This window comes from Lonchura striata, chromosome 1A (genome assembly GCF_050655825.1).
Source record: "Lonchura striata isolate lonStrDom1 chromosome 1A, ASM5065582v1, whole genome shotgun sequence".
Classification (NCBI taxonomy): Eukaryota; Metazoa; Chordata; class Aves; order Passeriformes; family Estrildidae; genus Lonchura; species Lonchura striata.
In genome coordinates this window covers 49055550-49070174 of record NC_140741.1, presented here as the reverse complement: position 1 = coordinate 49070174, position 14625 = coordinate 49055550, and the positions used below count along the sequence as shown (strand labels likewise).

Sequence of the window (14625 nt, the reverse complement as noted above, 5' to 3'; positions counted from 1 at the left end):
ATATTTTATAGAAAAGCAAACATTGAAACACGAGCCTAATTAATGAAAATAAAGAAAAATCCAAAACATGGTGTTTAAAATTAGGCATATGAGTAAATTTAAAACTACACGCTTTCCTTTTCTTCTTTGGTTGAGGCTTGAACTGTACAATTTTTTTAGAATGACTGCAATTTTTTTATAAATGACATGCAAAATGAAAAGCCCCTGTCTCCTATACAAAGAAGGAATAGGGGTGGAAAAAAAGACACAAACATTACCAGGTGGCATCACTGAAGTTAATGGCAAGTTTTCATTAACATTAAACAGGGGGTCTCTCCCATTCTCAACTCTGTAAAGAAAGCCATAACTTCTCTTACACAAATTAAACTTTCCTCCAAAAGGTGTTATCAGAAGATGAGTACTGTTCTTATTTACCCCAATTAAGTTTCCAGCACTTCCCTTCAAACACAGAACAGAACAAGCACAAAAATGCTTGGTCCCTATTTTTCTTTTTCTTTTTTTATTTTTTATTTTTCAAGCCAGGTTCCATTTTTCATTTAATGTCTTTATTCTCCTTTGGGTTAATTTGTAACTACTGTAAATATTTGTTCATTTGGTCTTTCTTTCCAGTCAAAATGGCTAGATTTTGTCAGTGTCATCCAGTAATAAACTGGAATAACTCTTGTGGAACTGGGAAACAAGGGTGAGGTCTCACACTAAACACATTTATAGGCTAATTACAGACTGTCTTTCACTCTTTGTGTCGTTGTTATTGCTTTTCTGGTTTGGAGTGATACTTTACAGCACTGACATCCCAACAAAACCTTCCAATCTGATGGACAGATAACTGCCTTGCAGGAAGGCAGCCACAGAGGGCTATTTTAAATCACTTTCATCCAACACAGCCCCATTTCTCTGCAAGCCTGAAAAGTCCTTTCACGCACCGGCTACTGCTGAAAGGGCTTTTCTGAAGAGAGAAAACAAAACATATCAGATAACCCTGTCAGTTTCCAGAATGGTAATCCCTGCAGGTGACATGAGCATACCAATAATGTTGAGTGAATATGAGCACACTACCATTTCCTAGTACAGAGACTGATACACTACACTTTAACGCCAAAGAGACTTTCTTAATCTCCACTGACTGACAGAATGGTCTCTGAAAATACTCACCAACACAATTGGGTTTTTTGGGGGTTTTTTTGCTTCTTATTGTCCACATCTAAATTCTGAATATCCAAGTCTCGATCTTAATTTTTCACTGGCTGGTCTTTGATAGTTCCAAAAATTTCTACTACCTTTAAATAAAATTCCAAACACGTCTAGTTTTGTGGTAAAAGACACAATAATCTATATCTTTCTCTGGGGAGTAATAAACGCTTGATTTCAGAGGAACAATGTGTGATGTTCAAGTCTCAACATGAGAATTTGTATTTCCCTGTTTATCGCACCATTAGAGCCCTGACCAAGGTATCCTGTGATCTTGGAAGTGACATCTGTTAAGGTTTTAGTGTCATTTTTAAGGAGTAAGGTACAAAGGGAGGAGTGATAATGCACATTTTGATGGAAATATCATTCACACGTATTACTGCATGAAAGTGTTCTGCACTAACTGCAAAATGGGAACTACTGCATATCTAACAGCTTGTGTACACGCTGCATCCAGTCACTCTGCACACTATTTAATTAAATTCTTTGTAAAGCACTTGTGAATGTTTGATTATGTAGATATTGCTGGGGAAATAGAAATGTGTGTTATTGAGAGAATAATATCCTCATGCGTCATAAAACTGTTTCTTGAGATTTCCTGATACAGCAGTGCAGAGTCCCATGTAGTGCTGGAATAATAAAGGGTTTCTACCTCCTGGCCTTCACAGAGACTAAATTCATGACCAACAAGTAAAAATCATACATCTAAAATAAAATTACAAGGCAAAAATGTGTGGAGCTTCACACTAACATGCTATACTGGTACAATTATTTGAATACAGGGACAGCATTTGGATTAGATGAATAGATTCAATAGATTTTTTAAAAATCTATTTCTGTGTGACTTTCATGAAAAAGAAATTAAGTTACAAAAATTGTACATAACTCAACAGCTTGTTTTATTTTCAAACATTTAATTAAGGCATCATAACTATGTGAGCTTACATCAAAATATAATCCTCTGACATTATCAGCAAGTTATCATCATACTGCAAAATAGAAATTAGCAATTTCATAGCTAAGTTGGCATTTTTTTCCACAAAGAAAATACACACATGATTTTTTTTTAATCTATGAACTTAGTATCTGTGCTATTTGCATAAATGATACTGGTTTTCAATCTTTGCCACTTAGTCATGGTATCTTCTAGGTTCTGATAAAAACCATTATATTCCCCAAAGCACAAACTGGGAACATCACTTTTACTTTAAACGACAGTAAGGTTAGAACAGAAAAGGATTAAATGCAAAAAGATCCAGCTCTCTCATGCAGAATACCATGAATCTGTGGGGTCTTTTCCCCCATTTACCATCCTACTCTCTTGAAAACATCAAAGTATCTTCTTCATCACAGTGATTCTACTACATTTAACCACCTCCATTTGAAGCTGGACAAGGATATTGCACACATGCACACATCCTCACTATAAATATGAGTGTGTGAATAAACACCAACAACCACATTTACTAACAATATGCACTGCAATCTTATTTGTTTTACCTGTTGGTGGCAATGAAACCAAGAGCTAGATACTCCAGAACATATGACAGTATTACATTTCTAATACTCGTGGTGGAAGTTAAAAAGCACTGAGAGGGGGAAAAAATATAGATGTATGAATTATTTCTGCACATTTTCTGTTAGCATACAGGAGAAGTCTCCCAAATAAATATCTGAGACCCCTGAAACACTGCAAGTTGTAAATGAAAACAGAGTAAGAGACAAGAATTTTCTGTCAAGCATCTTTACACATACATTTTCCTTAATAAATCCAGGAGGCATGGAGGGATCAACTGTTCATTCCATGAACTCCATGCTTTTTCCTTATAATCCCTATTTTTATTACAAATTATGGCACTACAAAAATAATTTGAATTTATCTATGTGCCTCTCACAATGTTATTTGTATTCATTTCTTCAGAAACTTTCTTAAGGATATTAGTGCACGTATCTTGCTTCCAGGGTTTCCACTTTTTTGACAACAAATTCAACACGAGGAAGCACGGACTAATATCAGTTTATTTAAGTCATGCCATAAGTATGTTTTTTGTCCTTTCCTAGTACTGCATAATGCAATCAATAGCTTTATTAAATCTCTCTAAAGGTCTTGTGCAATTTCCTAAATGAATGCTACTGTACCAATAGGACAAAAAAAAAAAAATGTTTACCAGAAGGGTGTATATTTCTGCCACTCAGATTCTTTAATCAAAGTAATTTGTTTTACTAAGTAGGAGATGCTTTTCTGTAGCACAATACCATTTCATGATTTATACAGATTTTAAGGAACAAGTCAAATACAAAAAATGGCAGATCTCATTAAAAAACATGAAGTCAAACAGTAGTTATTGTAAGAAATATTCAAATTTTCTACTGATAAAGAACTACTGATAATGGTAATAATAAGAAATACCTGAATTAGCTGCTGATTTTTTTTTTTTTTTTGCACTATTTGATTAGTATATGTCAAAGAAGTTTGTTCTGGAAAGCCAAGTGACTTTATATACTTTCATCCCCTTAAAATGATAAGGGAGTGAGGGAGGAGGCAAGCAGGGGAACGACACAATGGGATGACACACCAAAAAACCCAAATATCCCAGGGCTGGTAAAAGCTTTCTCAAGCCAATGTTTACCTTGAGACACTTTGAAACACCCTATCTTCAGAAAATACTAAGTGCATGTTTCCTGAAAACAAAATCAATTCAGTATTTCACTTTTTGGCAGTTGTCTAAATACCCTAAATTAGCTGTCTTTAAACTGAATAGTATTGTTATATCTTGTCTCAGTACATGTGAAGTATTCAAACGCACAGAAGCCACAAATAATGTCGATGACACCCCCACACCTCCCCACCCCCCCCTCCCCCCAGGAAATCTTCAATGAATGTTTCTGTTCAGCCAAATGCTTATTCTGGCACCCATCCGTTTTCAGCTCCAGGACTACACCACCACTACCCTGCTGTAAGCTTGACACTTAACAACCCACACGGACACTGGCCTGCAGAGTTAATGCAAAGGTCTAAAACTGCTTGCTGTTATTCTGGTCAAATCAAATGGCTTGTTGCAGACCCTGAGGAGAAATCACTACCACACAGCAGTTTATTGCTGTTTTTTTTATTGCTTCTTATTGCTGTACAAAGCATTACCTAACATTAACTGACAAACAATAGATGGATTCTCAGAGTATTTGATACGTATAGCAGATTTTTAATGCAATGTGAATATTAAAGGATCCAAGAGGGAAAAAAATGTGGGAGAGAAAGCTAGGGAGGGTAAGGAGAGAGAACACGCAGAAACATAGAAAGAAAAACTGATATGTTTTCAAGCAACTGAGCCTTGACACCAGGTGATAGCTAGTTTACAGTTTAAGAAAATAAAATAGAAATCTGTTGATTTTATTTGACATGCATATTATTAAATTTCTTTCCATTTTGATACCCCCAGTCCATAGATCATTGCTTTGTTATTTCAAAGTATATCAAATGATTCAATGTTAAAATGAAAAATGAATGCAATCGCCCATTGAGGATGAACTGTGCATCATCTAGGTTGTATCGATCTGCACAGGAGCAATGCCTTTGTTTTAAAATAATACCTGGACAGATCATTATGAACTTCTGCTCAGTATTAAACAAGGAAAAAAAAAATCTTTCACAAAATTTATTTATAAATATAAACTTCTTTCCTAGTTTCAGCCTTATGTGGGAATTCAAACAGGGAGCTGTATGGCTCAAACCAGGACACAGACTGAAATGAGTTAAGGTTTCTGTTACTCCAGGTAACAGGGATAGTACTGCATATGCATCCTCTACAGGATACAAACAATAGACAGACAGAGAAAATACATTCCAACTCTCAACACCAAAATATCCAGAGAGAGGAAAAAACAAGAAATACTTTTGTTGCATTCATAAATACTGCTTCTAACATAAATACTAAGAGCACTGACATGATGGAAAATTGCCAACAGCCATTTTCCTACCACCAAAGTTAATAGAGCATGAGGATTCTATGGTTGAAAACAACACGACACTGATTACTGAGCACTATCAGTATGAATGCTGCTGCAAAGAAAATGATCAAGTGCCACTGCCATATTCCTTCTCTTTGCTGCAAGATCAAGGTGCAGGTACACAGAAAACTCCAGAACTCAATTCTACTTAAGAGTAGTAATGAGATTTTTTTTTTCATCTGGCACACATTAAACTGATTTGCACCACAGTAATAAAGAGATGAATGTCTGCATAAGTACAACACTCTAATACAAAGATTTACCTCTTTTATGTTTGCTTTAAAGTGAGATCACATTCACAGGTGATGGGCACAGTTTAACAGGGAAAGTAGAAATAGGAATTTTGCAGACAGGCAGTCATTTAGCATTAGCAGTATCTTATATTTCACCTGGAAATAAAATTACAATGTACCTAATCATATTCACTACATCAAGGCAATGTTTTTGTAAGGACTGTATCTATTTATCTTCTGTTGCAGAGTAAAATGAAGAAATGCAAATGGACTGTACTGGATAGCGCCTGAGATACCGCTTTTAGATCTTTCTGTGTATCCTAAGTCCTAGAATAGAGTTTATCTTACATTCTAATGGAAATCCTTTCAATATAGTAGATCAGGATAAAACTTTACTATCTTAACAGTAAAAATAGTAATCTGTTCATCACTTTGTTTATTAAATTATTTTAATAAAAGAATTAGTATCTTTCTATGACATATCACAAAAAAAACCCATCATCTTGAATTTTAAATAAACACAAGTAACAGAGGACTCAGTTTGTCCTCATGCAAGTCCAAATTCTCTCCCTTTCCACTCATACCTAAGGATATAACCAAATAAACTAAGCTTTGTCACAGAATCCGTATTCACAAAAGGTTCAAATTATACCCCAATGCATCGGAATAGGGAAGTCCAAGGTGAACTTCTTGATGCATTTAGATTTCCTAGAGAGATTTAACTAAGTGAAGATACTACTTCACTCTGTTATCGATCAGCATGGGCACAGCCTGCCAACCATGTGCTGTGCAGCTACTCATGACAGGTGAAAAATTCACAGTTAAAAAGCAGGTATGCAAGACTGTGACAGAAAAAAATAATGCCTCTGCACAGTTACCCTGTATTTCCCACAGTAAAATGCAGCACCAAGATCTGAACCACCAAGAAGCTTCACTTTCCTGCTGCATAAGAGCTGAGTGTTTGGCTTCACCCCGTACAAACACTGTTATGCAGAGGCAGGCAGTAACATGTCTCCATATAAAGCATCCAGGCCCAGACTTAACCTCACATGGTTATCTGAGGTGGGGAAGGGAGTAACTAAAAGAAGTCAAAGAAATTAGCAAGATGGAAAAGCAGAATAGCTGAAACCTTTACCACATCTGAAAATCTCTCTGAGCATGAAAAACAATGAGAAGAGATGAAAATGGTGCTTCGTTCTGCACCTGGAAGCAACTGATACTAGTGACAAGAAAGAGAGCAATTAGAAAGTAGCCTTATTTCTTACAGTTGTGGTTCCAGACATACTGCAAGTGTTTAATAGTTTCAATTAACTCAGAGAGTAGAACGCAAACATGAAAATCTGTCACAAAAACAGAATACTGCAAACTGGAAAAATAAAATACCCTAGAAAGACATATTTGTTATCTGAAGTTACAAAACAATAGCGACACACTAAAGAGAGGCTGGTGACCAATACCAGATGAAATGTACTATTTAAGTTTGGCAAGGAGCTAACCAGAGCTGACAGCAAAAAAGACTGGGACAGACCTGGGACAAGTATTTCAGGAACAGACTTCTGACTTCCTCAGAAAAAAAAAGGAAAAGCAGAGCCTGGCAAACAACAGGAGCCATCTAGTCCAGAACAAAGTTTACAGAGATCAGTCAGATCCAATAATCCAATATCCCACCAGAAAATAAATGCAAGATAGAAAATCATCCAGAGCTCAGAGAACATGTGGAGCCGCACACACAGAGACAGTCTGGACAAGCAACAGTCCTCATCAGAGTGGGATATTCTGAAAAAGTGATGATGGATTACAGCTCTCTATTCCAGCAACAGAGTGACTATACTGACAAGGTGGATGATGACAGCAACACTTACTGCTATTAGTATTTCCTTTGTACTTTTATGATACACAAATGCCCTAGAGTATGGTATTGATATACTTTTACATTAACTATGCCTTGTTTGTTCCCTTAAATCACATTTAAGCCAAATTCAGGTAAAAAATCAGTCATACATTTTATCAGTAACTTTCAAAACTGACAACACTGCTGAATGCTTACAAAAGTCACCACCAAACAGACAAAATCTATGTTTAATGTAGTTACACTGATCTGTACCTACATCGATATTGAGTTGGCACTAACAAGGAGGTAATCACAGCTCAGGTCTGTGTGCACACCTTATGTTTCACATTTTCCCTATCATCAAAAATTTTTTCACAAGTTCTGGTCTGAGAATTCATCTGCAAGAGATGAACATCTCACTGAATACTTTCAGGTGCACTCCTCCATTCCCTCTGAGATCTTCATATTCCTTCGTCAGTTAAATCACAACAGGCTTTGAAATGTTCCTGGGATCTAAATTGATTTACATCTTTCATCCTGACTCCTTCTGTTTCCTCTATTTTTGAGACACAGTCTGTCCATTTTTTAATAGTGCTTGTTCACTTCCTTAGATATGCAAATATATGTTTATTAGACTGAAAAACATCTTCCCTGCTAAACTGGCTGGTAAGCAGCTTCTTACTTCAGTGGGGGATAACAACATTTTCCTCTCACTTTAGTAATTCATTTGCATTTTTTCAGTGTCTAATGTGACCTCCACCAGAGTTTACATTCTCTACCAGTCTTTACTTGCATTATTCAAAGATCTAAATAAATACAATGTGCACAGCACATTGCTGACTGAGACCAATAATCCCAACACACTAGCGACAAACCACAATGGGATAACAGTAGGCTTGCAGCAACTGAATCCCACTGCAGCCTCGCTGTTCTCAAAGTTACAGCAGAGTAAGACAACTGCAGAATATAACAAAGAAAATATAAAGTAGCTACATCTTCCCTTGCTTTTGCACAAGGAAGAATCTTTAGAATTTGAACTTTTTTTATTGCCTACAAAAGGAAGTAATTTGAGAGGCCATTGATATCAAATATTCCTGTGTTAGATGAATGTGTAAAATTCAGGCAGGTGCCATTTGAAAAGGTTATGCATTCATCTTATGATGGCAGAGATAGGGTATCAAGTTTTACAGAGTAACATTTCCTATGGGAAAAGGTAGGAAGAGAGGACAACAAGAGGTGTTCAAAAACTTTGGAAAGCCAGGAAAAGGCCAAGCTAAAACCAAATACACACACACAATGAAAGCATAACAGACATACACTGGAAGTATTGTAGTGGAAGTACAGAAAGCTGTTAGCGCATTGAGATGTGCAGGCAGAGGACAACAACAGCATTATCATCATGTCTAGTCAATAGAAGAGATACTGCGCTTCCTTGAAATAATGGATTATGTGACCAAATTTGTGACAGATGCAGGGGGTTTCTAATCAGCAATTACTGTAATCATTACTGAGAAATCCTGTTTACAGACATCACAGAAGTCTGAAAAAGCAACAAGAACTGAGATAAAGAGATCTCCCTGTAATCCCACAGCCAATTCAGAAAGAGGATGACAGAAACCAAAAAGCTAAATTCTTGAAGTACCTTTAACATGACATCAGGGCAGTCCTCTAATAGATTCACACAATAGTTGGGACTGGAAGGAACCTCCAGAGGCTATCTTGTCCAACTCCCCTGTTCAAGGAGGGCCATCAAGAGCCAGGTGCTTAAGTTTATATCTAGATGGTTTTTGAGTATTTCTAAGGATTGAGACACCACAATCTCTGTGCTCCCTGGGGTTTTGCAGATTATCTTTCCAAGTTTAGTAGTCTGTTATTCTTTAAGACTTCATCAAACAGTTTGAATATTACCTTAAATTTAAATTAGCAAAATAGAACAAAAATCAATCAGGCCTCCACAAATCTAGTACAATTTACCATCTTCATTCAAAAGAGAGTATTTTATGCTAAACTCTGATTAAAAATGTTTTAAGTACTACATTTTGTACACTTTTACTAATTTAACTCCCATAAAATATTTTTCTGTTAGTGTCATTGTTTTACTTAGAATACTATTCTGGTGTAAACAGAGAACTCTTGTCATGGCCAAAGGAAATAACTGTTTTCAGTACTCAACAGACAGAAAAATTGCAGACAAAGACGTATATCTACTTTTTCTCCACATATTTTGCATTTCACAAATTGCAAGGTGATGACCGAAGCTAAGAAGGTAGTTTGGAAAAACAGAATACTATATTAAGCTATGAAAGATGGGATTACTTCTGAAAAAAATGAAGATACAATGCCAAAGGAACTGAAAGATCCTGTCTCAGAGTACCAGGAAATACAGGGGGAAAAGCTGAAAAATATCACCAGAAGTCTTGAGAGATAAAGTTGAAATTGATGAAAAACACAAACTGAGAAACAAGACAAAGAAATGAAAAGTTTGCCTGAGACAGACAGTAAGTAAGGACTGAGAAGGTAAGGAAATGTTCTCACAGGGACTATGAATAAAAACAGGAGAAACATTCTGAGGGGATAAAGAGGGACCAAGTGAACACACATTGCTAGGACACATTTGCAATTCCTCAGGCTTGGTCCAGTAAGGTTTTGTGTATCTTCAATGCATAGAACAAGAAGAAACAGAAAAGATGTGGAAAAGCCCATCCACTGCTCAGGTAACAACTGAATGAGCTAAAGGCTGATGAGGTGTTAAAATAACTCAATTCAGCAATTATTCAGTTGCTAGAGATGTTAACGCTCTAGATGTTCATGTACTCTGCCTTTTATAAATTTAAGTAGCCAGAATGGCTGCAGAGAAATCCTCAAGAATTCTGGAAATTAATAACACCTTGGGACAACTATAGCTTGAAAATCACTGAAGGGCAGGACTAACCTGATCTCCTTTGACAAGATGACCTACATAGTGGATGCAGGAAAGATGTCCGTATTTTCTACATGGACATCAGTAAAGCCTTTGACTACACTCCCCACAGCATTCAGCTGGACCAGTTGACTGCTCATGGCTTGGATGGATGTGCTGTTCACTGGGTTAAAAAGTGGCTGGATGGGCAAGCTCAGAGAGTGGTGGTGAATGGAGATACACTCAGCCAATGGTCAGTCACCAGTGGTGCTTCACAGCACTCAGTACTTGGGCCAGTTCTGTTTAGTATCTTCACTGACAACCTAGACAAGGGGATCTTGTGCACCCTCAGTAAGTTCGCAGACAACACCAAATTGGGTGGGAGTGTTGATCTGCAGGAGGGCGGGAAGGTTCTGCAGAGGGATCTGGACAGGCTGGATCAATGGGCTATGGCCATCTATCTGAGATTCAACAAGGACAAATGCCATGCCAGACACCTGGGTCACAATAACCTCATGCAATGCTATAGGCTGGGAGCAGAGTGGCTGGAAACAGGATCTGGGGGTGCTGATTGACAGCAGCTGAACATGAGCCAGTGTGTGCCTGGGTGACCAAGAAGGCCAATGGGATCCTGGCCTGTACCAGCAATAGTGAGGAGGTCAGCAGGACCATAGCAGCGACTGTGCCCTTGTACTTGGGACTGGTGGGGCTGCACCTCAAGTTGTGTGTTCCAGTTTCAGGTTCATCACGACAAAAAGGACACTGAGGTGCTGAAGTGTGTCTAGAGAAGGGCAACAGAGCTGCAGAAGGGTCTGGAGCACAAGTCTGATGAGAGGCAGCTGAGGGAGCTGAAATTGTTTACTCTGAAGAAAAGGAGGCTCAGAAGAAACCTCACTCCTCTCTCCAACTACCTGGAAGGAGTTTGTAACCAGATGGGGATTGGTCTCTTCTCCAATATAACATGCAACAGAACAAAAGGAAATTGTCTTGAGTTGCAATAGGGCAAGTTTAGATTGGGTATTAGGAAAAAATTCTTCTCTGAAAGTGCAATCAGGCATTGAAACAGGTTGCCCAGGGAAATGATGGTATTATCAACCACAGAAGTGCTCAAAGAACTATGGATGTGACGCCTGGGGACACAGTTTAGTGGTGAACATAGCAGTGACAGTTTAAGAGTTGGATTTGATGATCTTAAAGGTCTCCTCCAACCTCAACAATTCTATGATTCTATGAAACAGCTTTACATGGTGCATTTGTAGTTGAGAGCAAACTATAAACACAAAATGCAGTGACAGGGACAATTGAATGACCACATGAGTATCAAAGATGTTGAAGGAAAAGCAGCAGTTAAACTGAACAAGTAAAAGAAGCCATAAAAAGAAGTTTGAATAAAGTGAACACAAAGCAGACAGAAATTCAGTTCAATCAATTGTATCTGTCAGGTACAGAAGCCAAGAACCTTCCTGATCAGCCCCTGGCAACAAGACAGATACCAAAACAGATGTAGCACGTTCTTCTCCTGAAATAGCACTATTTGTCTAAGTACAATCTTGTTTATGCCCCATGTTATACCATGACATTACAAAGTCATGGAGATAGATGTCTGCTCTCAGCACTACTAGCCCACTGAATACATAAACTTTTCCAATTATAAAGAAATCAGAATTGTTTCCCTGAGTAGAATTCCATTCTCTGCATCACAGATTTAAACATTAAAGTTATATTAAAGTTATATTAAAGAACCATAACAAAGTTAGGTTCACAAACCTCATCGAAACTTGATAACCGATGAATAATTTACATTAAGATAATACAGGTCTCATTTTAAAATGTTTCTATTATGACTTTTCTCTGTTAGAATCATAATTTTCCCAAACCATCTTATTTCATTATTATTTACAGAAAAAACAACTTCTGATCATTCCTCTTAAAAGTAAAAATCCAATTAAAGATTTTGCTGCATCAGTAATGTTTGATATAGACCATGACTGAGTATACAGGCTTTTCTCTTCAGAAAATGTAAGAATAACTTGCACAAAACAAGTACCGTAATGTCTACTAGAAGAAAGAGAATAAATTGCTAGATCTTCAGTATAATGAAAGTCACAAAAAAATGCGTAGTATGGAATGAGAATTTAATAGTCCCTGAATTTAGGAAGTCTTTTTGTTCTGACTCCTATCCACACAGAGTACACGGCTAATTCAATGTGGACCATAGAAGCATTCTTAAAGATGTTAGTAATAGTATGCAGAGGACCACTGCAGTTCTGTAGTGAACCTAGTAAGCCAGGACACCAAGTCATCAAATCATCTGCACTGGAAGTATGTGAAATTTACACAGAAAACTTTGAACCAAGTTCTCCTTCAAACTGAAGACATGATCTTTTCCACCTAAAAGGCTATAAAACAGCCTGAATGAAACAGTGTTTACAAGTGGCTCCTGGTCCCTTTTCAACACTGGAACAATATAAATCAGATGCTAGTTCAAATATAAAACAGATTCTAAAGAACTAAGGACTTGCTTAGAGCAAATATTAAGTATGTGAAAGATCAAAGTCCAGCACTCTACTGGCATCTGAGAATGCAAATAAGAAATGCAGATGAGGCTGAAGAAAAACAAAGGAGAACTGAGGCATTCTTTCTTGATGCAAGCATTAAAAATCTGCCAGCTTAAATTAAACAGTAACAATTATATCAGTGGAGGAATCCTCTCCTTATCTCATGATGGAAGGCACATTACAGGTATTTCTATAAAAGGCTAATTTGGTTTGCTTTTTTGTGCCAGTATTTTGATACTTCTCAAGTATCTTTTGCTCCTTAAGCAAGTTTTGTTCTCTCTCTTTTAGTAAACATTGATTTTTTTTCTCCCCGGTCAGCATTTCAAATAGAGCTAAAACAAGCAAAGGTGGTTTTGTTTAACACCTTCAAAGGTGCTGAACCTCCTCTGGCTAGGTGGAATAAAAATCCACAGCTGTAACTAGTTCTTTATGGATATTCCAATCTAAATTTCTTCTTTACAGCTTCAAAAACTTTTTAAAGTAAGTACAGTACACTGTTCTTCAAAGACAACAGGAATGGTATTATATTTTGCATTACCATACATAATTTCAGTACATTCCTTGCTGTCTGTGCTGACTGTCAGCTTGATGTCAGCTTGAAGATATGGCAGTGATGACCAAAGACCATCATCTACAGAGACAAATTAAAGGAGCTTCAAGAATACCAGCTATCCTGCCAGAAAAAAAAAAAAAAAAAAAAAAAAGAAACACATATTTATTTAAAAGCACTTTTGTCTCTTGCCACAGCTATATGCTACACAAGGAACTGCTATTTCAGAGTAAAAGATTACAAGTAAAGATTCAGTGTTGCTGTGACAATGCAAATTTCAGTGAATGGGGGGTACTATGCTTGACAAAGTGATGAGGTACAAGATTATTACCTTTCAAACTTCAGTACTTGAAGTAACCAATGGTAAAATTTAGAAGTACCAGACAAAAGATGAAAAATCCCAACCATCACTTTAGGATGTAGAAGAGCACATCCTTCCATTTGGTATTTATCATTCTAGATACTCAGCTTTTTCCACAGACATTCTCTCATCATTTTATATTAAGTATTTTTTATAAAATACTAAACTATTTTATTTATTTTCATAATAAAAAATAAACTATTTTTGTAATAAAATAGCTTCAATTGAAAACAAATGTCCAAACACAATGAATTAATTATATGCAATACCGAGAAATGCATAATTATTGAACTATAATCTAGCAACTAACAAAGACAAGGAACACTGATAACAAAAGTTATCACAGAATTCTACTACTTAGTCTATAGGGTATCAGTCCTTCTGCCATTAGCAAAGTGTCATTCCTAGAGATTTCAGCTCTTGAAGCGTTTTTCTATAGTCAGAGAATTGACTTGCATCAGCATGCAATCTGATTCACAAAAGTACTGCTGAAATCACAGCTAAGAGAGCATGTCTCCAGGCACATGAATTCCAGTAATGACTTGGCCTGGTGAAAATCCAGGCATTCTGACCTCCACATAACTCTCACTGTCAATTCAGCATACCTCTTCTGGGTCATTATATTTGTTAACTTATCTCCTCTTCTAGTACTGTAATGATGTCTCCCTCCCTCTTGATCAAAACTCCTTATCTTCTTTCTGACTATATTAGATTACTGCCTTTCACATCCTTAGGTTCATTTGCAATTTTCTGTGTTTGGATGCTGGAAAGGAGTAAAGAAAAACTGAAGAGAGAACTGAATCTCGGGTGACCCCCAAGAAAGAAAAGAATTCTTTGGGTGCATGTAATCGAAGACCAGAAAGAATCTCTTCATCAGCCTTTCTTATGCAGAATCAGAAATTCTATCTTTTTGACACCCTGTTAGTGCTTCACGTTGACATGCCAGAAACTTCCCCCTGCGTCACAGTGGTACAAGTCCATACTTGCACTGGTCTAG

The 14625-nt window shown here is 37.0% G+C and overlaps 1 protein-coding gene and 1 long non-coding RNA gene across 3 annotated transcripts in view; both read right to left on the bottom strand.

The window, feature by feature from the left end:
* TRHDE (thyrotropin releasing hormone degrading enzyme) overlaps nucleotides 1–14625 on the bottom strand; it is a 213544-nt gene that overhangs the window by 134278 nt on the left and 64641 nt on the right. The gene's annotated exons all lie outside the window — the stretch shown is intronic.
* The window catches only part of LOC146763477 (uncharacterized), a 36952-nt gene continuing 25998 nt past the window's right edge, over nucleotides 3672–14625 (bottom strand). Inside the window, exon 2 of the long non-coding RNA XR_014952224.1 lies at nucleotides 3672–13390. This is a non-coding gene — a long non-coding RNA (uncharacterized LOC146763477). The remainder of the gene's footprint in view (nucleotides 13391–14625) is intronic.